Genomic DNA, 26,585 nt, shown 5'->3' on the forward strand with positions numbered 1-26,585 from the left:
CATGAACACCACCTCACATTTTGCTCTATTTCTGCACTATGTAATTATTTTCTATTTTTCTTATTCTAACTGATAGTATATTTTTATGTATTACGCTGCACTGCTGCCACAAAACAACATATTTCATGATGCCCAGTATGTCAGTAATAATAAACAGGATTCTAATTTTGATTCTATTCCCAATATGGGGCACCAAAGTGGCTTAGCAGTTAGAGTGACACCATGACAACGGGGGAGGGGGGGGCTTCAAAATCAGAGTCAGAATTCGGACCAGCTCGAAAAATAGGCTGAAAAGTTCCAGACGGAATTTAATGCAGACAAGTACGAGGTATTGCACTTCAACAGGACCAGCCAGGGTAGGTCTTACACAGTGAATAGCAGAGCACTGAGAAGTGCGGTAGAACAAAGGGATCCGGGAATACAGGTTCATAATTAATTGAAATTGGCGTCACAGGTAGACAGGTTCATATAGGAAGCTTCTGGTACATTGGCCTTCATAGATCAAAGTAGTGAGTACAGGAAATGAGATATTATGCTGAAGTTGGGTAAAACATTGGTGAAGATTAATTTGGAGTTTTGGTCACTCTTATCAAATTTGTTGTTTTACAGCAGCAGTATATTGCAATGTATAAAAAATATAAATAACAGTAAGAAGTATATATTTTAAAAAGTTAAATTAAATAAGTAGTGTAAAAAGAGCAAAAAAGGTTGTGGGCAGTTTTCATGGGTTCAATGTCCATTCAGAAATCTTATGAAGAGGGGAAGCAGCTATTTCTGAAACATCGAGTGAGTGCTTCAGGCTTCTATACCTCCTCCCTGATGGTAGCAATGAGAAGAGGGCATGTCCTGGATGTTGGGGGTTCTTAATGATCGATACGGCCTTTTTGAAAATGTCCTGGATTCTACGGAGGCTATTCCCCCTGATGGGTTTGGAGTTCAATTCCAACAGCATCTGTAAGGAGTTTGTATATTCTCCCTGTGAACATGTGGGTTTCCTCCAGGTGCTTTGTTTTCCTCCTACTGTCCAAAGATGTACTTGTTAGTAGGCTAATTGGTCATTGTCAATTGTCCTGTGGCTAGGCTAGGGTTAAATTGGTGGGTTGCTGGGCAGTGCAGTTTGTTTTGTTCCGCACTGTGTCCTAAATAAATAAAGAAACAAAGCACCATCAATCTTTATATTATCAGCAGAATGACTGAGCCACCCACCCACATTTTCATCCAGGTAATTTCCAGATATTACAAACAAATATCAATTAAGAAAACTCCTCCAAGTCATTGAATAAAGACACAATTGCTACTATATTGTCAGAAACTTCATTGAAGAGAAAATTGTTTCCTATCATGAGGAATCCTGTTTTGTGATGATCATTGTGTGCTGTTGTATTGGAGGTCAAATTCAATTTGATTCATGAACAAAATAATCCATTATATCCTGGTTTCTGGTAAAATACTCTGTTTTTTTTTCATAACTGCAACTGGATCATTGACTTGCTCATCGGGAGACAACAGTCAGTGCAGATTGATAATAACATCTCCTCCTCACTGGCAATCAACACTGGTATGCCTCTAATATACCTGATCAGGGTCTTGTGAAGCCATGAGAGCAGGTGGTAATTTACAGTAATTTTTATGTGTTCCACTGTACTGGGGCTACAAAACAAGAAATTTTATAACATATGTCAAACTTCAAAATAAAACAGAAATTAATTTTTAAAGGAAAAACAAATTACCAAAATGCCAAAAGTAATGAAACATTTAATGGTGGCACAGTAATGTACAGGTTAGCATAATGCTTCTCAGTATCAGTAATCCAGAATCAATTCTCGTCACTGGCTGTGAGGATCTTTCGTGCTCTCCCCATGACCGTGTGGGTTTCCTCTGGGTGCTCCAGTTTCCCCCCACATTCCAAAGAAAACCAGGTTAGGGTTAATGTGTTGTTGGCATTCTATGTTGGCACCGGAAGGGTGATGACACCTTTAGGCTGCTCCCAGTGCATCCTTGGACTACATTGGTTATTGAAGCACAGGATGTATTTCACTGTAAGTTTTGATGTTTCAATGTCCAAGTGACAAATAAAGAAACCTTATTTGTAATTCAAATTGAATTCAACTCCAAATATGTTAGCACATTGCAATATAAGATGAGGGAATGAGGAACAAAGGAGTTATTTTCTGTTGCTCAGTTTACAGATTAGCTGACCAAAAATAGAATATAATAAGTAACAGTTCCTGCTTGCATTAACATGCTTCATTACAGCTCCAGGCTGGTTGCCATGCCTTTGGACAGCAGAATGATCACGGTTAATGACGCATGTTGTTTGATAGCTCTCAACAAAGGCTTGTTTTTCTGTTTCTCCAAGAGTCGTCACCTTCTCATGCTGGAGAGGCTTGTGAACGCTTGTGATCCTGAGAGTAATGTTGTCTGGAGCTTAGCTCCTGGTAGGGCCAACCATGGTGGTAAGTTCAAGGGAAAGTGCGATCCAACCAAGACCTCAACGGTAGAGCTGGCAGAAAATGATGACACATCACAACGTTGGTGTAGACGGAAGAGTGTTGCAGCCCTGAAGGGTCCCCAGTTATCTTGCATCCATGACACTGGACCCTGACCTGAACTGTCAAGGATTGTGTGGTGGCTGTCCATGTTAAACCAAGTCACAAACTGGTATTCTCCATTAAGGGAAGATTTGCTTTAGAGAACATTGTACTCAACTCAAATGATCGCACTATTTTTTTTTTCCTTTAGCAATACAGTCACTTGTGTCGAGAATGATGTTCTCCTAAGGGGTTGTCTATTGGTGGTTCCTCAGGAGGCTGTAGAGACTGATTGAAGACCCACAAATTCTGGTGCAGTGTGGGTAAGTTGTGACTGTGTTTAGTGGTTGAGCCGTTTGCTCAGTCTCTCCTTTCTGCTTGTTCTCTGTGGCACAGCGAAGGTCGTTCTCATGTAGCACATCTCCCCCTTAAACAGATTTCCTCCAGTTGTATCTATTGAGTGCAATGTCTTCCCAGTTTTCAGATGTAATGTTGAATTTTTCTGGCTGATTTTGATGTTATCTTTGAAGTGTTTCCTTTTCCGACCAGAGGTTCACTGAACTTCCTTCATCTGGGAGTAAAGGATCTGTTTGGGGAGATGTGAGTTGGGCATCTGAATGACATGACCTATCCATTGGAGTTGGTGTTGTTCTATCATGGTGGAGATGCTTGTTTTTCTCCACATACTTTCAAGACCTCTGGTTCTGCCAAAGCACTTCACTGCCAATGGAGCAAATTGGAAGCAGAGACACCATTGCAATTCAGAGAATTCAGCAGCCAGATGGCATGCAACAAGTTCACACAAACACCAGCATGATAATGATCAGATAATGACATCACTATCCAGGAGCAGTTATTACCCCTCCACCATCAGGGTCCTAAACCAGAGTGGATAACTTCACTCACCTCAACGCCGAACTGGTTTCATAACTTATGGACTCACTTTCAAGTACTCTACAGCTCATGTTCTTAATATTATTTATTATTTATTTATCTATTACTATTATTTTGTTTTTCTCTTTGTATTTGCACAATTTGTTGTCTTTTGCATGTTGGTTGTCTATCTTTGTGTACAGTTTTGCACTGATTTTATGTTGTTTCTTAATATTTTCTGCAAATACCCTCAAAAAATGAATCTTAGGGGAACATACATATACTTTGATAATAAATTTATTTTGAACTTTGAACTTTGAACTGGACGATGATTGAGAGAGCTACCCAAGCTCATCAGGTCCTTGCGATTCCTCCCATTCTGTAACCAATTATTGTCTTCTTCTGGGAGGTGGACACTATCCTATTGTAAGATACTGGCTTCACTCCACAATAGTGTTGTTGACCAGAATGATGAGGAAATGTAAGCTAGCAGTGGCAGGACTGGGCCACCAGCCAGCCCAACTCCACTCTCCACCTCCTCCAAGCCAGCTAGCCTGCCATTCACTATGATCATGTCTGATCAACCCCAGATCTCAACAAATTTCAGTAGCTCTCAGTCCTCTTATCTTTCAAAAATCTGTCCATTTTTAATGATCCACAGCTCTCTCGGCAGAAAATACCAGAAAATCACCACCATCCCCTAATTATCTCTTGGTTGAAAGTTTCAAGTTCCTAGGTGTACACAGAGAATTTTTCCCAGGGTGGAAATGTTCAAAGTTCAAATTTCAAATTAAATTTTATTATCAAAGGACATAGATGTCACCATATACAACCCTGAGATTTATTTCCTGTAGACATACTTAGTAAATCTATAAAATAGTAGCTATAACAGGTTCAAAGAAAGATCTACCACAGTGCAGAAGACAGCAAACTGTGCAAATGCAAATATAAATACATTGTAATAGATAACAAGAACATGAGATAATGAGATAAAGAGTTATAAAAGTGAGATCATTGGTTGTGGAAACATCTCAATGAATGGACCAGTGAGTGTAGTTATCCCCTTTTGTTCAAGAGCCTGATGGTTGGGAATAGTAACTGTTCTTGAACTTGGTGGCGCTACTTGCGAGGTTCTTAAACATTCTACCTGATGGCAGCAGCACGAAAAGAGCATAGTATGTGAGGGAGGGTCTCTGATGATGACAAATACAAGAGACATAATTTTAAGGTGATTGGGGGAAAGAATAGGGGAGATGAGGGATTTGTGTGTGGAATGGTCAACCTTAGGCAAGGTGTAGCACCTGCTTAGCCCCCGGATCAGTGTCACATGAAGCCACGGGAGCAGGTGGTGGATGGTCGTGTGAGCAGCTGGTGCAGATCACAAGTCCTGGTTTTGCGACCAGGCAGACATTCTCTGAAGAGAATTGAGAATGGCTGGGGTCACTTTTCTTTTAAAGACACTACCCATGAGAAGGTAATGGCAACCCACTTCTGTCGAAATATTGGGCAAGAACAATCATGGTCATGAGATCATGATCACCCATGGCATACGAGATGGCTTATCATGCTTATGATGATGCATCCACAATATTTTGCAATTTTATTTTGCTGGTGACTGTGACACCATGTGGAAACCTCAGAGGATGAGATAAGCCTGATTGCCATTTGAGCCACATGTCTGAGCTCCATATTTGTTGAGCTTGTTGCTCAGGTAGGATTTTCACAAGGGCTGAAAGTTTTTTTTCACAGATCAGTTCAAAAGACTCAGGAAGCTTGTTTTTTTTTTGCTATTGGCAACAGCCTCTGAACGCATACAGGCAGTGGGAAATGCTGCCAGAATGACTGCAAGCTCTCTCACTGACTGATAGCAACGTGGAGATGGTGTTAAAGCTGGTCTCTGTGGAGTCCAACTGCAATTACTGCTTGTCTCAAGGCACAGGGCACTGAGCGATGCAGAAAGTGCAGAAAGCAATGATTACCAGACAAGCATTTGAAGGACTTTCTCCCAGGGGCAGAGAATCAAAAAGAGGGGATGAGTTTAAAACACAAGGAAAGAAATCTAATAGGAACTATACATGGAATGAGCTGCCAGAGGAAGTGGTGGAGGGAGATACATGAACAACAGTTAAGAGGCACTTGGACAGGCACATGGATTGGAAAGCGACAAGGACCAAACTCACCCAGCTCCATGATAGCCACAAGCCATCCCACTGTAGACAGCATCTTTAAAAGATGATTCCTGTTAAAGGTGGCATCCATCATAAAGACCCCCTCCACCTAGGACATCTCCTCTTCTCATTCCAACATCAGAGAAGAGGTACAGAAACTAGAAAACACACATTCAAAGTTTTAGTAACAACTTCTTCTCCTCCACTATCAGCTTTCTGAAGAGATCATAAACGCATGAGCACTACCTACTGCAAAGCAACACATTTAACAACCTATCTCAGTGATAATAAACCTGATTCTGATTCTGATTTCCAGACAAATTGGACTAGCTGAGCAACACACACAAAATGCTGGTGGAACGCAGTAGGCTAGGCGGCATCTATAGGAAGAAGTACAGTCGATGTTTCGGGCTGAGACCCTTTGTCAGGACTGAGATGCTTTGTCCTGACAAAAGGTCTCGGCCCAAAACGTCGACTGTACTTCTTCCTATAGATGCTGCCTGGCCTGCTGCGTTCCACCAGCATTTTGTATGTGTTGCTTGAATTTCCAGCATCTGCAGATTTCCTCGTGTTTGGATGAGCTGAGATAGGCTTCTTGTTCAGCATGGCCCAATATAGGTGAAAGGGCCTGTTTCTGTGATGTGAGTATTTCTGTGAGAACTAACAGTTCAGGAAGTATATTGTAAAAAAGACTTGGCTCTGCAAACAATTCAGCAATCAAATGTAAAATTAGTGTTTATGATCAAATGCAAAATGTGGTTTGGTAGAGGAAGTGGAAGGCTCCATTAGCAGTCTGTCTGCTCTAGAATAATGGTAAAAACAATAAAAATGACATTGCTATCCCCTTGGGAATAGTAATTAAAATGAAACAATTAGTTTTTACACTTATTGATCCATGTACAACGAAGATATGTGCATTTGTGAATGCTAAGCGATAACGAGCCCAGTCTTGGTGCTAATACCACAATGATTGAACAGACTGTTAATGCTCTTTGTCCAGCTATGTTCACATGAAGAATAGTCATTTGAACAAAGTGCTGCTGGGTAATGAACACACTTAACATCTACCTCAGCATGAAGAGAGAAAAATCATAGCCCTCAGCACAATATTTTTCAATACCTTTTTATATCATTTTTTATATATCCAAAGAATGTGTGAACACTTTAGTTCTGCTTTAATATGAGATTCTGTTACTTAGAACATAAATCACAGAACACAGAACACTGAACAAAGAAAACAGAACATAGAACAGTACACATGGGAAGAGGCCATTCAGCCCACAGGGTAGAGGTAGATACTACGAGGGGACAGAATTTTCAAGTGATTGGATAACAGTATAGGCAGTGTTGTAAAAGGTAAGTTCTTTACACAGAGTGTGTGTGCATTGTGCTCCCTGTCAGGGATCATAGTAGAGATAGATGCATTAGGAGCATTTAAGAGGTTCTTAGGTAGGACCATTGATGACAGAAAATTGAGGTTCATGGGTTAGATTGATTTTTGGGTAGGTGAAAAGGTCAGCACAGTATTATGGGCCATAGGGACTGTACTGCTCTGTAATGTTCTATGTTCTACAGTATGGTGCAAAATTCTTAGGCACATACATATAGCCAGCATGCCTAAGACATTTGCACAGTACTATATTTATTAACATGGAGTAGAGAGCGAATTTGTAAATCTGGTAGGAGCAAAGGATATTGGAAATGACGAGGGTGGAATGCCACAGGAGGGGTTTGGGAAAGGTGACAGAGAAGGTGAGTCAGGGGCAGGTGCAGACGCACCCAGGCCTGAGACACTAGGTTAGGTCATTTGATTCCAAACAATATTGATCATTATAAAATGTCTCTCCAGGCTTCCTGCCCCCTCTCCTGTCCTTTCACCATCTCCCAAACATGATTCACCCCTCCCAGCACCCTTCCCACTCTCAGTCCACAATAAAGACCCAAATTAGAATCAGGTTTATCATCACTCACATATATCTTACTTCAGTGGTTGGTAAGTTGATGGAGAAGATCCGAAGAGGCAGGATTTATGAACATTTGGAGAGTTATAATATGATTAGGAATAGTCAGCATGGGTTTGTCAAGGGCAGTTTGTGCCTTATGAGCCTGATTGAATTGTTTGAGGATGTGACTAAACACATTGATGAAGGATGTCGTATATATGGATTTCAGCAAGACATTTGATAAGGTACCTCATGCAGGAAAAGTAAGGAGGCATTGGATTCAAGGGGATCTTGCTTTTTGGATCCAAAATTGGCTTGCCCACAGAATGCAAAGGGTGGTTGCAGATAAGTTGTATTCTGCATAGAGGTCTGTGGCCAGTAGTTTCTCTCAGGGATCTGTTCTGGGACCTTTACTGTTCGTGATTTTTATAAATGACCTGGATGAGGAAGTAGAGTGATGGGTTAGTAAGTTTGCTGATGACACAAAGGTTGGGGGTGTTGTGGACAGTGCAGAGAGCTGTCAGAGGTTACAACGGGTCATTGATAGGATGCAAAACTGGGCTGAGAAGTGGCAGATGAAGTTCAACCCTGATAATTGTGAAATGGTTCATTTTGGTAGGTCAAATATGATGGCAGAATATAGCATTAATGGTAAGACTCTTGGCAGTGTGGAGGATCAGAGGGATCTTGGAGTCCAAGTCCATAGGACGCACAAAGCTGCTGTGCAGGTTGACTCTGTGGTTAAGAAGGCATATGGTGTATTGGCCTTCATCAATCATGGAATTGAATTTAGGAGCTGAGAGGTAGTGTTGCAACTATATAGGACCCTGGTCAGACCCCACTTGGAGTATTGTGCTGAGTTCTGGTTGTCTCACTACAGGAAGGATGTGGAAGCTATAGAAAGGGTGCAGAGGAGATTTACAAGGATGTTGCCTGGTTTGGGGAGCATGCCTTATGAAAACAGGTTGAGTGAACTCGTCCTTTTCTCCTTGGAGTGACAGAGGATGAGAGGTGACCTGATAGAGGTGTATAAGATGATGAAAGGCATTGATCGTGTGGATAGTCAGAGGCTTTTTCCCAGGGTTGAAATGGCTGCCACAAGAGGGCACAGTTTTAAGGTGCTTGGGAGTAGATACAGAGGAGATGTCAGGGTTAAGTTTATTGTGCAGAGAGTGGTGAGTGTGTGGAATGGGCTGCTAGCAACGGCGGTGGAGGCGGATACAATAGGGTCTTTTAAGAGACTTTTGGATAGGTACATGGAGCTTAGAAAAATAGAAGGCTATAGGTAACCCTAGTAATTTCTAAGGTAAGGACATGCTCGGCACAACTTAGTCGGCCGAAGGGCCTGTATTGTGCTCTAGGTTTTCTATGCCTCTATATCATGAAATTTGTTCTTTTTCTAACATCAATACAGTGCAATACATAAAATTCCTACAGTACTGTGCAGAAGTCTTTGCAGCTTAGCTATATTTATGTGCCGAAGACGTTTTGCACAGTACTATATGTTTATGTTCTATGTCTGTGTCAAGCAGTTATTCAAATAAAATTATTCCCTTCTGCCTGCATGTAGTCCCTATCCTTCCATTCTCTGCATGTCCATGTGCCTATATGAAAGACTGTACAATCTGCTTCCACCAATTCTCCTGACAGCCCATTCCTTGCACTCACCATGCTCCGTGTAAGAAAATACACGCACGGTCACCTTCTTTAAAAATTCCCCCTCCTGCTCCTGCTACCCTCCCACAGTAGAGATGGAGTAATTTTCATTGAGGTGCCATAGAAACCATCTTTTCTTGATGCATAATGGTAATGGGTTGGTATGGCAACTGCTCTGTCCATGACCAGTAGGAACTGCGGGGAGTTGTGGTCACAGCTCCACATATCACAAAACCAGCCTTCCCTCCACGGACTCTGTCTACACTTCTCCCTGTCTCAGTAAAGCAGCCAACATAATCCAAGTGCTCAGCCATGCTGGATATTCACTCTTCTTCGCTCTCCCATCGGGCAGCAGATGCAAAAGTCTGAAAGCATGTACCACCAGGCTCAAGGACAGCTTCTATAAAGCAATTAAATAGTTCCCTACAGAGGCAGAGTGGAAATACACCTCTACCAGAAGAAGTGTAAGGTGTTCTTTCCCTCTGGTAGTCTGTACGTCACCCTTGGGCAAGGTATAGTACCTGCTTAGCTCCCCGATCAGGATCCCATGAAGCCATAGGAGAGGTGGTGGATGATTCCTGTACCCCACCATCCTTTCCCTGTTTCATTGGAACATACCTTTGAATAACACCACGCAAATATCCCCTGAACGTTTGCCACATATCTGCCGTACATTTCCCTGAGAACTTCTCAATTTATACTTCCAAGTTCCTGCCTGACAGCTTCATATTTCCCCTTACTCCAATTAAATGCTTTCCTAACTTGTCTGTTCCTATCCCTCTTCAATGCTATGGTAAAGATAGAATTGTGATCTCTCTCTCCAAAATGATATCCCGCTGAGAGAGCTGACACCTGACCAGGTTCATTTCCTAATACCAGATCAAGTACAGACTCTCCTCTTGTACGCTTAACTACACATTGTGTCAGGAAACCTTCCTGAACACAGCTAATAAACTTCAGCCCATCTAAACCTCTTGGTCTAGAGAGATGCCAATCAATACTTGGGAAATTAAAATCTCTCACCACAACAACCCTGTTATTATTACACCTTTCCAGAATATGTCTCCATATCTGCTTCTCAATTCCTTGTTACTATTGGGTGGTCTATAAAAAACATGCAGTACATTTATTGCTGGGCGATGGGAACTGAACTGAAGAGACAGTTGGCTCACAGATAGAGAAAGTTTGGAGGCAGTGTGAGGGGGAGGATAGATAGGTGATAGAGAAGGGATAGACCGATGGTTTGAGAGGTGTCTATTTTCATGCAAGAACCATCATGAATAAAGCAGATGAGTTTAGAGCCTGGATCAGTATTTGGAGCTATGATGTTTTGGCCATTACAGAGACTTGGATGGCTCAGAGGCAGAAATGGTTACTTAGAGTGCCAGGCTTTAGATATTTCATTTCAGAAAGGACAGGAAGGGAGGCAAAAGAGGTGGGGGCGTGGCACTGTTGATCAGAGATAGTGTCATGGCTGCAGAAAAGGAGGAAGTCATGGAGGGATTGTCTACTGAATCTCTGTGGGTGGAAGTTAGATTCAGGATGGGGTCAATAATACAATAGACTTAGCAAACCTCCCCACTAGAATATTGGTCCCCCTGGGATTCGAGTGCAACTTGTCCTTTTTGTACAGGTCACACTTGTCCCAAAAGTGGTCCCAATGATCCAGAAATTTGAATCCCAGCCCCCGCTCCAATCCCTCAGCCACGCATTTATCCTCCACCTCATTCTATTCCTGTACTCACTGTTGCATGGCACAGGCAGTAATCCCGAGATTACTACCTTTGAGATCCTGCTCTTCAACTTCCTTCCTAACTCCCTGTAGTCTGTTTTCAGGACTTCCTCCCTTTTCCTACCTATGTCGTTGGTACCAATATGTACCACGACCTCTGGCTGTTCTCCTTCCCACCGCAGGATATCGTGGACACGATCAGAAACATCCCGGACCCTGGCACCTGGGAGACAAACTACCATCCGTGTTTCTTTCCTGCGTCCACAGAATCACCTGTCTGACCCCCGAACTATGGAGTCCCCTATTACTGCTGCCATCCTCTTCCTTTCCCTACCCTTCTGAGCCATTGGCCCAGACTCTGTGCTAGAGTCACAGCCACTGTCGCTCCCCCCAGATAGGCTGACCCCCACATCAGTACTCAAGCAGGAGTACTTATTGTTCCGGGGGGCAGTCACTGGGGTACTCTCTAGTACCTGATTCTTGACTTTCCCTCTCCTGACTGTTACCCACTTTTCTATCTCTGGAGCTCCCGGTGTGACTGTTTGCCTATAGCTCCTCTCTATCACCTCCTCACTTTCCCTGGTCACATGAAGGTCATCGAGCTGCATCTCCAGTTCCCTAATGCAGTCCGTAAGGAACCTGCCGCAGATACGGCCATCCGGTAGGGTGGGAGTCTCTGGAACTTCCCGCATCTGCACCCGGTACAGAACACAAGCCTCACAGACATTCTTCCTGTTTCTATTCCTCACAGGTAACTTACCTCGCCTCGATCTGATTTTGCCAAAGCCCTAGCACTCTGCCTCAGATCACTCTGTCGGTGACCGCTCCGCTAGGCGGTGTCTTCCTTTTATGCCTGAACCTTCCTTGCTATCTCACTCACGATTGGTGCTCTGGTTATAGCCACTGATAGGCCATGTACAATGGACTAACGGTCTCAAAGCTCCCTTTTTAAAGAACCACAGCCAAGCTGTGTCAGGTTTGGAGCTGCTTTGCTGTCTCAGGACCTAGAAAGCTTGCAATCATTGAGAGAACAATGAATTTGAAACTGTATCAAGACATTTTATAAGAGAATGTCAGGGTAGCAGTCCGTCACCTGAAGCTTAATAGAAGTTGGATAATGCAAAATGACAATGATCCAAAAGACAAGAGTAAATCAACAACAGAATGGTTTAAAAAGAACATTTGTGTTTTGGAATGGCTGAGTTAAAGTCCTGGCCTTAATCCTATAGAAATGTGGAAGGACCTGAAGCAAGCAGTTAATGCAAAAGGAAGAGGAGGGGACCCAGGAGAAAGTGATAGCAGGTGAGAAGAGTTAGAAGGCCAGATTTGGGAAGATTTTTTTTTAACAGAAGAAGAAATTGATATTCATTCCATCAGGTTGGAGGTTACACAGACAGAATATAAGGTGTTGCTCCTCCGCACTGAGGGTGGCTTCATCTTGGCACAAGAGGAGGCCAAGGACCGACATTTTGGAATGGGAATGAAAACGTTTGTCCACCAGGAACTTCCACTTGCGGTGGATGGAGCGAAGGTGATTACCGAAGCGACCCACCAATTTACAATGAGTATCTCCAATATAAAGGAGGCCACATTGAGAAGACGAGACGCCAAGTCCTGGCACAATGTGTGAACCAGTGGGAATATACTATGCTGCACTGTTCTTTGTTCTATTTAAAGACAGGTGTTCCTTTCTTTGCAATCGAGAGTAGATTTCCCTGATGATTTTCATCTATGGCAAAGAATAATTCTGCAGGCTTTCAAGGAAATGTGAACTTCTCAGGGTAGCAATGGTTATAATGTCGCTATCAGAAAGCAGAAGGAGATTAAATTACGAGACCAAGATTGTTTGGATTGGAACACTTCTGAAGCAGCTAGAATTGTGAGCCTAGCTGAGATGCGTCTGATTCATACAATTCCTTTCAATGGATTCAAATTAATTCTGAACACCTGAAGTACAGTGTAAGCTAGGGAGAAAAAAAGCCATAGATTTCTGAATAAATGCTTAAAGTGAGGAAGGAATTGTAGGACTAATCCTTAAAAGAGTGGAATAGGTACTCTACATATGATTTACATAGTGGGACAGGGTTTATAGCAAGACCCTTAGCAATCCAATTGATTTCATCCTCTTCAAACCTTCTTTTAAGACTAATCCTGCTTGTGAACAAATGATAAAATTGCATTATTAAATACTACCTTTGAAGCTGATATAGTGACTGTGTCTCTGTTGTGATAAAAAGAAAATCTGGTTCTGAATCTGTGTTAGAGAGGGCTTCATCTGTTGCAAGTACAGACGCTTTGCATACAGAGCATACAATACTGGGCAAACGTCTTAGGTACAGTACATATGTATAGCTAGGGTGCTGAAGACTTTTGCACAGTACTGTATTTGACAACGTGAAACAGAGAATGAGTTTGTATACCTGGCAGGAGAAATGGATGTTGGAAATGGTGAGCGGTGGAGTGATGCATGAGGGGTGTAGAACGTGTGACAGAGAAGGAGTGCCAGGGCAGGGGTGTGTGGGGGGGGGGGGGTGGTGTGTGGCACAGGTCAGGACACACTCAGTCCTGAGACACCAGGCAAGGTCATTTGATTCTAAATAACTGGTTTATTGATCGTTACAGAATATCTCTCTGGTGCTTCCCACTCCCTCCCATCCCCCTTCCCCCTTCCCACTCTCATTCCACAATAGAAACCCATATCGGAACCAGGTTTGCCGTCACTCACATCTGTCACGAAATGTGTTGTTTTTTTGTGACAGCAGTACAGCACAATGCATAAAATTACTACAGTACTGTGCAAAAGTCTTAGACACTCTAGCAATGCCGGACGATGCTGAGGATGTTCTACGAGGCTGTGGTGGCCAGTGCTATCATGTTTGCTATTGTGTGCTGGGGCAGCAGGCTGACGGTAGCAGACACCAACAGAATCAACAAACTCATTCGTAAGGCCAGTGATGTTGTGGGGGTGGAACTGGACTCTCTGAAAAGAGGATGCTGTCCAAGTTGCATGCCATCTTGGACAATGTCTCCCATCCACTCCATAATGTACTGGTTAGGCACAGGAGTACATTCAGCCAGAGACTCATTCCACCGAGATGCAACACTGAGCGTCATAGGAAGTCATTCCTGCCTGTGGCCATCAAATTTTACAACTCCTCCCTTGGAGTGTCAGACACCCTGAGCCAATAGGCTGGTCCTGGACTTATTTCCACTTGGAATAATTTACTTATTATTATTTAATTATTTATGGTTTTATATTGCTATATTTCTACACTATTCTTGGTTGGTGCCACTTTAATGAAACCCAATTTCCCTCGGGATCAATAAAGTATCCCGTCTGTCTGTCTGTCAATATATATGTGCTTAAGAATTGTGTACAATACTGTAGGTCACAGAACAGTATCGTACTGTACAGTATAGACCCTTTTTCCCACAATGTTGATCTACTCTAAAATAAATCTAACATTTCCTTTCCACATAGCACTCAATTTCTCTTTCATCTATGTGCCTATGTAAAAGTCTTCTAAATGTCCCTAATGTACCTGCATCTACCACCACTCTGGCCCCCATCCCTCTCATTCCACGTATTCCACACACCCATCCCTCTTTGTATAGCATACCTCTGACATCAGAAGGTCAGGAAGATCTGTTGCAGCTTTATAAATCTCTAGTTATGCTGCATCTGGTGTACTGCATACAGTTCTGGTGCTCCCATTGTAGAGAGGATGTCAAGACTTTGGAGAGGGTGCAGAAGAGGTTTACTAGGATGATACCTGGATTGGAGGGCATGTGCTATACCAAGAGTTTGGACAAACTAGAGTTATTTTCTCTGGAACAGCGGGGTCTGAGGGGAGATCTGACAGAAATTTATAAGATTATGAGAGACATAGATAGAGTAGACATTTTTTCCCCAAGTTTGATAGGTCTAATACTATTTTTAAGGTGAGAGGGAATAATTTCAAAGGTAATGCGAGGGACAAGTTTTTTCACACAGAGCGTGGTGGATGTCTGGAATGTACTGCCTCAGGTGATGGTAGAGGCAGAAACATTAGGCGTTTTAAGAAACATTTAGATAGATATATGAATGTGAGGAAAATGGAAGGATATGGACATTGTATATGCAGAAGGGATTATTTTAGTTGGCCATTTGATTACTAATTTAATTGGTTCTGCACAAAATTGTGGATGGAAGAGCCTCTTGCTGTACTCTACTCTTTTATTTCCTATGTTCTATCACCCCTATACTTTCCTCCAAACACCTTAAAGTTATGTCCTCTTGTATTAGCCATGTCCGTCCTGGGAAAGAGGCTTCCAGCTGTCCATTCAGTCTCTATCTCTAATCATCTTATTATAACTCAGGTCCTCAAGTTCCAGCAACACTATAAATTTTCTCTAACAAGTAAAAAATCTGCAGACACTGGAAATCCAAAGAACATACACAGTCTCCAAGCTCATATCTGGAAGTGGCTACAAAAAGTTGATATGATGGCTAAGGAGGCCTATGGCAAACTTGCCATTATTAGTTGATGTATTGACTTCAAAAGCCACAATGTTCTGCTGCATCTTTATAAAACTGCATCTGGAGTATGGCACACAATTCTGATCACCACTTTATCGGAAAGATGCCGTAGCTGGCATGTACAATAACCAGAGGTTGGACAAACCTAAACTGTTTTCTCCGAAGCGGCGAAGGCTGAGGGGAGATCTAATAGAGATCTATAAGATTATGAGAGGCAAAGATAGGGTAGACATTGTTTAGACAGAAGGGATTAGTTTAGATAGTCATTTGATTACTTAAATAATTGGTTTGGCACAACTTTGTGCACTTAGAAGCTTGTTCCTCTGCTGTTCTGTTCTATGTTCTGTGTTCATATCTGTGCTGACTTTACTGTAAATTAGTGACAAAACTGAAAAAAAAAACCAATGGTGTAGATAAATTGCAAACACATAAGGCCATAAGACATAGGAGCAGAATCCGGCCATTCAACCCATCAAGCCTGCTCTACCATTTATTATCCCTCACAACTCAATTCTCCTGCCTTCTCCCCATAACCTTTGATGCCCTTTCTACTCAAGAACCTATCAACCTCCACTTCTAATATACCCAATAACTTGGCCTCCACACCATCATGTAGCAATGAATTCCACAGATTCACCACTCTCTGACTAAAGAAATTCCTTCACATTTCTGTTCGAAGGGATGTCCTTGCCTTCTGAGGCTGTGTCCTCCAGTCCATTACTTCCCCAGTATAGAAAATATCCCCTTTATGTCCACTCTGTTGTATAGTGGCATGCAAATGTTTGGGCACCCCTGGTCAAAATTTCTGTTACTGTGAATAGTTAAGTGAATAGAAGATGAACTGATCTCCAAAAGTCATAAAGTTAAAGATGAAACATTCCCTTCAACTTTTTAAGCAAGATTAGTGTATTATTTTTGTTTTGTACAATTTTAGAGTGAAAAAAAGGAAAGGAGCACCATGCAAAAGTTTGGGCACCCCAAGAGATTTGAGCTCTCAGATAACTTTTAGCGAGGTCTCAGACCTTAATTAGCTTGTTAGGGCTATGGCTTGTTCACAGTCATCATTAGGAAAGGCCAGGTGATGCAAATTTCAAAGCTTTATAAATACCCTGACTATTTAAACCTTGTCCCAACAATCAGCAGCCATGGGCTCCTCCAATCAGCTGCCTAGCACTCTGAAAATTAAAATAAATGATGTTCACAAAGCAGAAGAAAGATATAAGAAGATAGCAAAGTGTTTTTGGGTAGCCGTTTCTGCAGTTCATAATGTAATTAAGAAATGGCAGTTAACAGGAACGGTGGAGGTCAAGTTGAACTTTCCAAGAGAACTGCTTGTAGGATTGGTAGAAAGACAAATCAAAAACCCCCGTTTGACTACAAGAGACCTTCAGGAAGATTTAGCAGACTCTGGAGTGGTGGTGCACTGTTCTGCTGTGCGGTGACACCTGCACAAATGTGACCTTCAAGGAAGAGTCATCAGAAGAAAACCGTTCCTGTGTCCTCACCACAAAATTTAGTGTCAGAAGTTTGCAAAGGAACATCTAGACAAGCCTGATGCATTTTGGAAACAAGTCCTGTGGACTGCTGAAGTTAAAATAGAACTTTTTGGCCTCAATGAGCAAAGGTACATTTTGGAGAAAAAAGGGTGCAGAATTTCATGAAAAGAACACCTCTCCAATTGTTAAGCACGGGGGTAGATCGATTATGCTTTGGGCTTGTGTTACAGCCAGTGGCATGGGGAACATTTCACTGCTAGAGGGAAGAACAAATTCAATTAAATTCCAGCAAATTCTGGAAGCAGACATCACACCATCTGTAAAAAAAGCTGAAGATGAAAAGAGGATGGCTTCTACAACAGGATAATGATCCTAAACACACCTCAAAATCCACAATGGACTACCTCAAGAGGCACAAACTGAATGCTTTGCCATGGCCCTCACAATTCCCCAACCTAAACATCATCGAAAATCTGTGGATAGACATCAAAAAAGCAGTGCATGCAAGACGTCCCAAGAATCTCACAGAACTAGAAGCCTTTTGCAAGGAGGAATGGGCAAAAATCCCCCAAACAAGAATTGAAAGATTCTTAGCTGACAACAGAAAGTGTTTACAAGCAGTGATTCTTGCCAAAGGGGGTATTGCTAAGTACTGACCATGCAGGGTGCCCAAACTTTTGCTTCGGGCCCTTTTCCTTTTTTGTTATCTTGAAACTGTAAAAGATGGAAATAAAAAAGTAATCTTGCTTGTAGGGCATTGTGTAACCCCCTCCAATAGTTTTTGATAACAGGGCAGTCCCAAAAAATATAATGATTTGCATTTTGATTTCCACAATTTCTCCAGCAAACAGGGAGGTTACTATCATAATGGGATTTCTGAGAGGGTGTAATAAAGTATCTTATCAAGTTTTTCCATCCAAACTCCCTCCATTTCTGTGAACTGGTACACTTCCATTGAGATCTCCATATTGTTGTCCATTCTTCCTCAGATATAATTATCCCTCCTTCCTTCTCCCATTTTGTTTTAATGTATGAAGTCGAATGTGTTTTAAGATTTGACAACCCCTTATACATGCATGAAATGATTCTACTACCATTATCTGAATTATATGCTTTTCTAAAGAGCTCTACATCTTTAAATGTGAAATACCCTTAGAGAGTAAGACCATATATTTTGGATATATACCTCAGGAATCATTGAAAAGAGATAAATATTTAATGAATATACTATTGGTGGCTGGTAAAAAGACTCTTACTAGGAAATGGTTATCACAGGACAGCCCAACTTTAAATACATGGATGGAAATTACAATGGACATTTACAAAATGGAAAAGATAACAGCATCTGTTAATCATAGAACATGGAATAGTACAGCACATTACAGGCCCTTCGGCCCACAATGTTGTGCCGACCTTCAAACCCTGCTTCCCATATAACCCCCCCACCTTAAATTCCTCCATATACCTGTCTAGTAGTCTCTTAAACTTCACTAGTGTATCTGCCTCCACCACTGACTCAGGCAGTGCATTCCACACACCTACCACTCTCTGAGTGAAAAACCTTCCTCTAATATCCCCCTTGAACTTCCCTCCCCTTACCTTAAAGCCATGTCCTCTTGTACTGAGCAGTGGTGCCCTGGGGAAGAGGCACTGGCTGTCCATTCTGTCTATTCCTCTTAATATCTTGTACACCTCTATCATGTCTCCTCACATTCTCCTTCTCTCCAAAGAGTAAAGCCCTAGCTCCCTTAATCTCTAATCATAATCCATACTCTCTAAACCAGGCAGCATCCTGGTAAATCTCCTCTGTACCCTTTCCAATGCTTCCACATCCTTCCTATAGTGAGGCGATCAGAAATGGACACAGTACTCCAACTGTGGCCTAACCAGAGTTTTATAGAGCTGCATCATTACATTGCGTCTCTTAAACTCTATCCCTCGACTTATGAAAGCTAACATCCCATAAGCTTTCTTAACTAGCCTATCTACCTGTGAGGCAACTTTCAGGGATCTGTGGACATGTACCCCCAGATCCCTCTGCTCCTCCACACTACCAAGTATCCTGCTATTTACTTTATACTCTGCCTTGGAGTTTGTCCTTCCAAAGTGTACCACATCACACTTCTCCGGGTTGAACTCCATCTGCCACTTCTCAGCCCACTTCTGCATCCTATCAATGTCTCTCTGCAATCTTCGACAATCCTCTACACTATCTACAACACCACCAACCTTTGTGTCATCTGCAAACTTGCCAACCCACCCTTCTACCCCCACATCCAGGTCGTTAATAAAAATCACGAAAAGTAGAGGTCCCAGAACATATCCTTGTGGGACACCACTAGTCACAACCCTCCAATCTGAATGTACTCCCTCCACCACTACCCTCTGCCTTCTGCAGGCAAGCCAATTCTGAATCCACCTGGCCAAACTTCCCTGTGTCCCATGCCTTCTGACTTTCTGAATAAGCCTACCATGTGGAACCTTGTCAAATGCCTTACTAAAATCCATGTAGATCACATCCACTGCACTACCCTCATCTATATGCCTGGTCAACTCCTCAAAGAACTCTATCAGGCTTGTTAGGCACGATCTGCCCTTCACAAAGTCATGCTGACTGTCCCTGATCAGAGCATGATTCTCTAAATGCCCATAGATCCTAACTCTAAGAATCTTTTCCAACTAAGAAAGCTTCTCTAAGAAGCTTTCCCACCACAGACATAAGGCTCACTGGTCTAACCATAAGCTGGAACAATTTGATTCATACTGGGAACAATGGTTTAACTACATAATGCCTCATAGGCCTGATTTTATTCTCACAAATCAATGAATCTGTTGTAAAAAAAAAGATCACTCCCTACTTGTACATAGTTCTTTCCTTTTGCTTGTTTTTTTTTCTTTCCACTATTTTCTATAAGTGTATACTTCAGATAAATACTTTGTGGAGATTTGTGATATATATGATTATATGATATATATGTACAATGTCTGAAATACATCTTAAGGAAATGTTTGTTTGATGATGAACTTCAATAAAAAAATAAATCACAAAAAAAAAGTAATCTTGCTTAAAATATTAAAGAATTGTGTCATCTTTAACTTTATGCCTTTTGGAAATCAGGTTATCTTTTAATCTTTTACTCGCTTAACAATTCACGTAACAGAAATTTTGACCGGGGTGCCCAAACTTTTGCATACCACTCTGTGTGTGTATATATATATATACACACACACCTATGACATTTGGACAGAACTCTAGTAATTTTATGTGTTGCATTGTAATGCTGCCATAAACAAAAGCAAATTTCATGATGTATGTGAGTGATGATAAACTTGATTCAGAAACGGGTCTCAATTGTGGACTGAGAGTGTGAAGGGACAAGGAGTGGGGAATCATGGTTGGGAAAAGGGGAAAGGAGAGGGAAGAGTACAGGATGTTCCAGATAGACTATCTGTAATGATCAATAAACCATTTGAATGGAACCAAATGATCATGCCTGGTGTCTCAGGGTTGGGTGTGTCTGCATCCACTCCACTGACCCTGGCACTCCTTCTCTGCCACCTGTTCCACGACCTTCCCATGGCACTGTACCCATACCATTCCCAACTTCCATTGCTCCTGCCAGATTTACAAACTTGCTCTCTGCTCCACATTGACAAATGCAATACTCTGCAAAAGTCTTCGGCACCCTAGCTATATATGTGTGCCTAAGACTTCTGCAATTACACGCAATTCTCCCCTTTATTCCTCAGACCATCCAAGATATGAAAAAGATCATCTAAAAAACTGGATGACAGAGAGCCACATTTCTCTTGCACAGCCTGAGGTGGATGCTGAAGGGAAAACAAATCTTTCTTGTTTTTCCAGCACTCAGTCTCCAACCATGTTAACGGAAGGGTGGGGAGGGAGTGTTTGTAACTATCTTTGTCAGTGATGGCTCAGTGTTAATGTACATAGCATGAAAATCATTTTTGTATTAGGTGTTGCAAACTGGCCTCATGAATGTTTGAGCTTAATTTGCTGAAAAGCTATGGGTCTTGTAGCTTCAAAGAAAGGCAGGCGTGAAATGCAATTGATAGGAACTAATATAATTAATGGTGGCAATTAATTAACCTATGACTATGCACTGGAGAACAAAAAAGTGAGTAAATATTATGACTCTGATCTTATAAACAGTTTTGTTTCTGAACGCTGAAAATGTCCTGTACGGTATCGGTGTACAAGAGTGAGGCAGGACACTTGATTCAGTGGTGCCTCAACAACAACCTCACACTTAACAGCATAGCGGTTAGCCGGGGTGTATGGGGTGTCAGGGAGGGGTAGCACCTCTGGTGGGGGAACATGTTGCGTCCTTTTCAGGTGGTTTGTCCACCTTTGGTCCCCAGCTGGCACTCAGCTCTCACCTGTGGCTCCCCGTATCTGTTTGCACGCGACAACGGCCACACCCCAGGCAACAGCTCTGACAAGCCGGCTAAACCAGGTGAGGGTAGCCGACGGGTCTCAAACCCGCGGTGAGATAGGGAGTTGTCTATCCCAGCATGTGAAGACAGACTCCAGCGGATTGAGCGGACGAGACCAATGGAAGGTCCAACAGTCAAGAAGGCGGTCTCTGCAAACGTCATGGAACGTGTAGAGCATGACAAGACACAGAGGATGTCCTGATCATCCACTGCGCCTAGTCCCATTTCCAGCCGTCTCGACTCTTGTCTTGCCACTGGATCCAGATGGGAACTGGGAAGAGAGAGTGAGGCTGACGCTGCACAACTCTCCCTCACTTAAATCCAAATCAAGCGCTAGTCTCGACACCATCATCACCTTTGAAGTCCTGTGGCGATGGGCGAGCGATGAAGCAGCAGGTGTGGATACACTGGGAGCTGTAGTCATGGACCTACATACAGGCGGCTCAGGTCTAATGGTTGTTTCTCGCTGACCAAAGCGGCACTGAAACTTAGCGTCTACCTGGGCGACTGAGCAGCCATCTTTAGGAATGCACTGCTCACCTCCATAGTATGAGGAAGGGGCTGGAAAAGGTGCCCTAAACGTTGCCTGCTTCATTACACCCTGGCCAGTTTACCGCGGCTGGTGGGGATCCCATCTCGGCGGTCGAACTAACACAACAAAATACAAGGCAGCACCGCTCACCATTGGCACTTGGAACATGTGCACACTATTGGACAACCCTACAGCAAACAGACCAGAAAGCCTTAGCTGCCAGAGAGCTTGCAAGATGCAACATCGACATTGCAGCCCTGAGTGAGACTCGTCTTGACAATGAAGGTCAGCTGACTGAAACTGGAGGTGGATACACATTTCTCTGGAGCGGTCGCAGCAGCGATGAGCATTGTGATGCTGGAGTTGGATTCGCTGTCAGGAGTAACTTTGTTTGGAAACCTGCCAGTCTCCGCAAGGGTGTGAACAACCAGCTCATGACACTACAGCTTCTGCTGCAGAACAGAAGTCAAGCCACCCTGATCAGTGCCTATGCCCCAACAACGAACAACCGGGATGAGACGAAAGACAGGTTCTATGATGAACTAGACGCCCTACTATCAGCAGTGAGCAGCACCGACAAGCTGGTATCGCTTAGACACTTCAATGCAAGAGTAGGGTGCGACTCTGCAGCCTGGCAGAGTCATGGAGACATGGAGTGGGCAAATTTGACAGTAACGGCCTACTCTTACTGAAGACGTGCAGTACACGACCTCCTCATCACCAACACAACTTTCTGCCTGCCTACCCGTAACAAGACCTCCTGGATGCACCCCTGCTCTAAGCATTGGCATCTTATCGACTATGTCATTGTCAGGAGAAAAGACAGGCTGGATGTCAGAGTGACCAAGACCATGTGTGGTGCTGACTGCTGGACAGATCACAAGCTCATTGTCTCCAAAATGAAGCTCCGCATCAGAATCAAGAGGAGACCACAAGGAAGCAAGGCTATGAAAAGTATCAGAGTGGCCAGGCTGAAGAACCCCAGCATTGCTTCGGCACTGGCTGAAGACTTAGAAACCAAGCTTGCTGACTGACACCTTGCACGCAGCGCTGTGGACATCTGGGAATGCTTCAGGGATGCTGTCCGTTCATCTGCACTGAAAATGCTAGGGCCCTCTACTCGCAAGCAGCATGACTGGTTCGATGAGAATGATGAGGAGATACAGGCTATATTTGTCGAAAATCACCGCCTTCATCGTGCCCATCAGAACGACCCATCATCAGCCGTCAAGAAAAACGCCTTTACCAGTGCTTGCAGGATAGTCCAGAATAAACTGTGTAAAATGCAAGATGCCTGGCTGAGCGCCAAGGCAGATGAAATACAGGGATACGCTGACAGAAACAACTTGAAACGTTTCTATGAAGCCCTCAACACCCTCTACGGATCTCGGTCTCTTGGGAGCTCCCCCCTACTGAGTACAGATGATACAACTCTCATTACAGAGAAGGCTCAGATCCTGCAGAGATGGGCTGAACACTTTGAAGCCGTCCTCAACCGACCTTCGTCTATTAATGATGAGGTGATAGACAGGATTCCCCAGGTCGACGTCAACAGCGCCATGGTGACCCACCGGTAGTAGCCGAAGTCACGAAGCCAGCAAAGCCCCAGGAGCAGACGCCATACTTGCAGAGATCTACAAAGCTGGTGGTCCTGTACTTATAGTGAAGCTCACCGAGTTGTTCCAGTCTTTTTGGAGGCAAGGATCCATTCGTCAGGAACTTAAAGATGCATCCATCATACACCTCTACAAGAGGAAGGGCAATTGACAACTCTGTGACAACCACCGAGGAATCTTGTTGCTCTCCATCACAGGAAAAACTCTTCAAGAGTCCTGCTAAATCATCTGGTCACTCATTTGGAGCTGGGCCTGTTGCCAGAGTCACAGTGTAGCTTTTGCAAAGGTTGCGGGACTATTGACATGATTTCTGCCACGCGCCAACTTCAGGAGGAGTGTCAAGAGCAGAATCGCAAACTCTACACAACTTCTGTTGACCTCACGAAAGCCTTCGACACTGTCTGCCGACAAGGCCTGTGGAGGATCATGTCAAAGTTCGGCTGCCCCGCCAAATTCACTCAGCTGGTATGCCAGTTCCATGATGGCATGATGGCCACAGGGCTGGACAGCGGAGAATCCTCTAAGGCATTCCCAGTCACAGGTGGCGCCAAACACGGCCGTGTGCTCGCACCCAAACCGTTCAGCATGATGTTTACTGCCTTGCTGAATGATGCCTTCCAGGACAGTGATGCTGCAATCAGCCTCAGGTACAGAGTGGATGGGAAGCTCTTCAACCTGAGGAGACTTCAAGCTATTACCAAAGTGTAGGAGACTGTTCTGAGAGACTTTGCCGATGACTGCGCCCTGTATGCTGGCTCACAGCCAGAGACGCAAGTCAATATGGACAAGTTCTCCACGGTTAGTGACAACTTTGGACTCACCATCAACATCAAAAAGACTGAAGTCATGCACCAGCCTACTCCTCGTGCACCGTACACAGAACCCAAAATCACAAAGGACAGAACCTACAGGCCGTGGACCAGTTTACTTACCTTGGCAGCACCCTCTCCCGAGCAGTGACTACTGATACAGAAGTTAACCGCAGAATAGCAAAAGCAAGTTCTGCTCTCGGTAGACCGCGCTCCACTGTATGGGAACATCGAGGAATCAGCCCAGCAGACCTGAAGATCTACAGAGCCATGGTACTCACTACCTCCTGTATGCCTGTGAAACGTGGACTGTGTATAGAAGGCATGCAGGACAGCTCAACCATTTCCACATGACTTGTCTTTGCAGAATATCAGGCATCAGATGGCAAGGCAAAGTACCAGACACTGAAGTTCTCTCTAGAGCAAGTCCACCATCAGTCCAGACACTGCTGATGAGAGGTGGGCAGGTCATGTAATCTGCATGCCGGACGAGCACGTACCCAATCAGCTCCTTTTTGGGGACCTCTCTGCTGGAAGACGCTCGCATGGAAGGCAGAAGAAATGTTACAAAGACACACTAAAGGCCTCCCTGTATTCGCTTGATGCAGACACGACCTCCTGGGAAACGCTGGCACAAAACCGCCCTACCTGGCATGGCCTCATCCACAAGGGCTGTCAGTTATACGAAGCAAGGCGCACTGCTGAAGCACAACATAAACGCGAGCTGCGCAAGTCCAGAGCCACCAGCGCAACAACTGCAGTGCCTACACATGTCTGCCCAACACGTGCCAGGACATTCCGTGCCCAAATTGGCCTGACCAGATATCTTCGGACACACCGCATCCAGTCTCAAAGTGACTAATGGTGTTGAGGTCTTCATTGACGACGATGGATGGACTTCCTATTACAGAGCAGCGGTCAGGTCGGGGTTCATTTACCACCATTGTCTGTAAGTCCTACAGATGTGCAGTTGAGAGCATCTTAACATCCTGCATCATGGTATGCAGTGGAAACTCCACTCTGTTGGACAGGAAGGCTCTACAATGAGTAGAAACTGCCCAATGCATCACCAGCAGCAGCCCACCCACCATTAAGGATTTATATACGGAATGATGCCATAAAGGGGCTATTAAAATTATGATATGCTCTTTTCTCATGGCTGCCATCAGGAAAAAGGACAAGCTTCAGGACTCACACCACCAGATTCATGAACAGTTATTACCCCTCAACCATCAGGCTCCTGAATCCAAGGGAATTATTTCATTCAACTTCACTTACCCCATTACTGAACTGATCCCACAACTTATGGACTCACTTTCAAGAATTCTTCATCTCATTGTCTCAATACTTATTTATTACTGTTATTTCTTTCTTTTTGTCTGTTGTTTTTGCACACAGGTTGAATATCCAAGTGTAGTAGTCTTTCATTGATTCTATTATGGTTATTGGATTTACTGAAAATACCCACAAGAAATTGAATCTCAGCGTTGTTTATGGTGACATATTTGCACTTTGATAATAAATTGACTTTGAACATTGGACTTTGAACATTGAACTTTGATGTCAGCCATGATGGAATGGCAGAACAGAACAAATGGAAGATCAGATTATTATTTAAGTGGTAAAATACTGTAGCATGTTGCTGTGTAGAGGGACTTGGGAGTGTTTGTGCATGAATCACAAAAGGTTGGTTTGCAGGTGCAGCAGGTTATCAAGAAGGCAAATGGAATGTTGGCCTTCATTGCTAGAATTTAAGAGCAGAGAGGTCATGCTGCAAATGTACAGGATACTGGTGAGGATGCATCTGGACTATTGCGTGCAGCTCTGGTCTCCTTACTTGACGCTTTACTGAGGCTTTGATGGTGGTGCAGAGGAGGTTCACCAGCTTGATTCCAGAGATGAGGGAGTTGGACTATGAGGAGAGTTTGAGTCACTTGGGACTGTACTCAATGGAATTCAGATGAATGAGAGGAGAGCTTATAGAAACATATAAAATTATGAAAAGGATAGATAAGACAGAGAAAAGAAAGTTGTTTCCACTGGTAGGTGAGTCTAGAACTAGGAGACATAGCCTCAAGATTTGGGGGAGTAGATTTAGGATGGAGAAGAGGAGAAACTTCTTTTCCCAAAGAGTGGTGAATCTGTGGAATTCTCCGCCCAATGAAGCAGTGGAGGCTACCTCAGTAAATATATTTAAGACAAGGTTGGATAGAGTTTTGCATAGTAGGGTAATTAAGGGTTATGGGGAAAAG

General features: G+C 43.4%; 1 long non-coding RNA gene across 2 annotated transcripts in view; it reads left to right on the forward strand.

Moving 5' to 3' along the window:
* The first annotated feature begins 2,343 nt into the window (after positions 1-2,343).
* The window catches only part of LOC140734046 (uncharacterized), a 43,626-nt gene continuing 19,384 nt past the window's right edge, over positions 2,344-26,585 (forward strand). For both annotated transcript variants that reach the window (XR_012100449.1, XR_012100450.1), the window contains exons 1-2: positions 2,344-2,456; positions 2,743-2,854. This is a non-coding gene — a long non-coding RNA (uncharacterized lncRNA). The remainder of the gene's footprint in view (positions 2,457-2,742; positions 2,855-26,585) is intronic.

Source organism: Hemitrygon akajei, chromosome 10, assembly GCF_048418815.1.
Source record: "Hemitrygon akajei chromosome 10, sHemAka1.3, whole genome shotgun sequence".
Lineage (NCBI taxonomy): Eukaryota > Metazoa > Chordata > Chondrichthyes > Myliobatiformes > Dasyatidae > Hemitrygon > Hemitrygon akajei.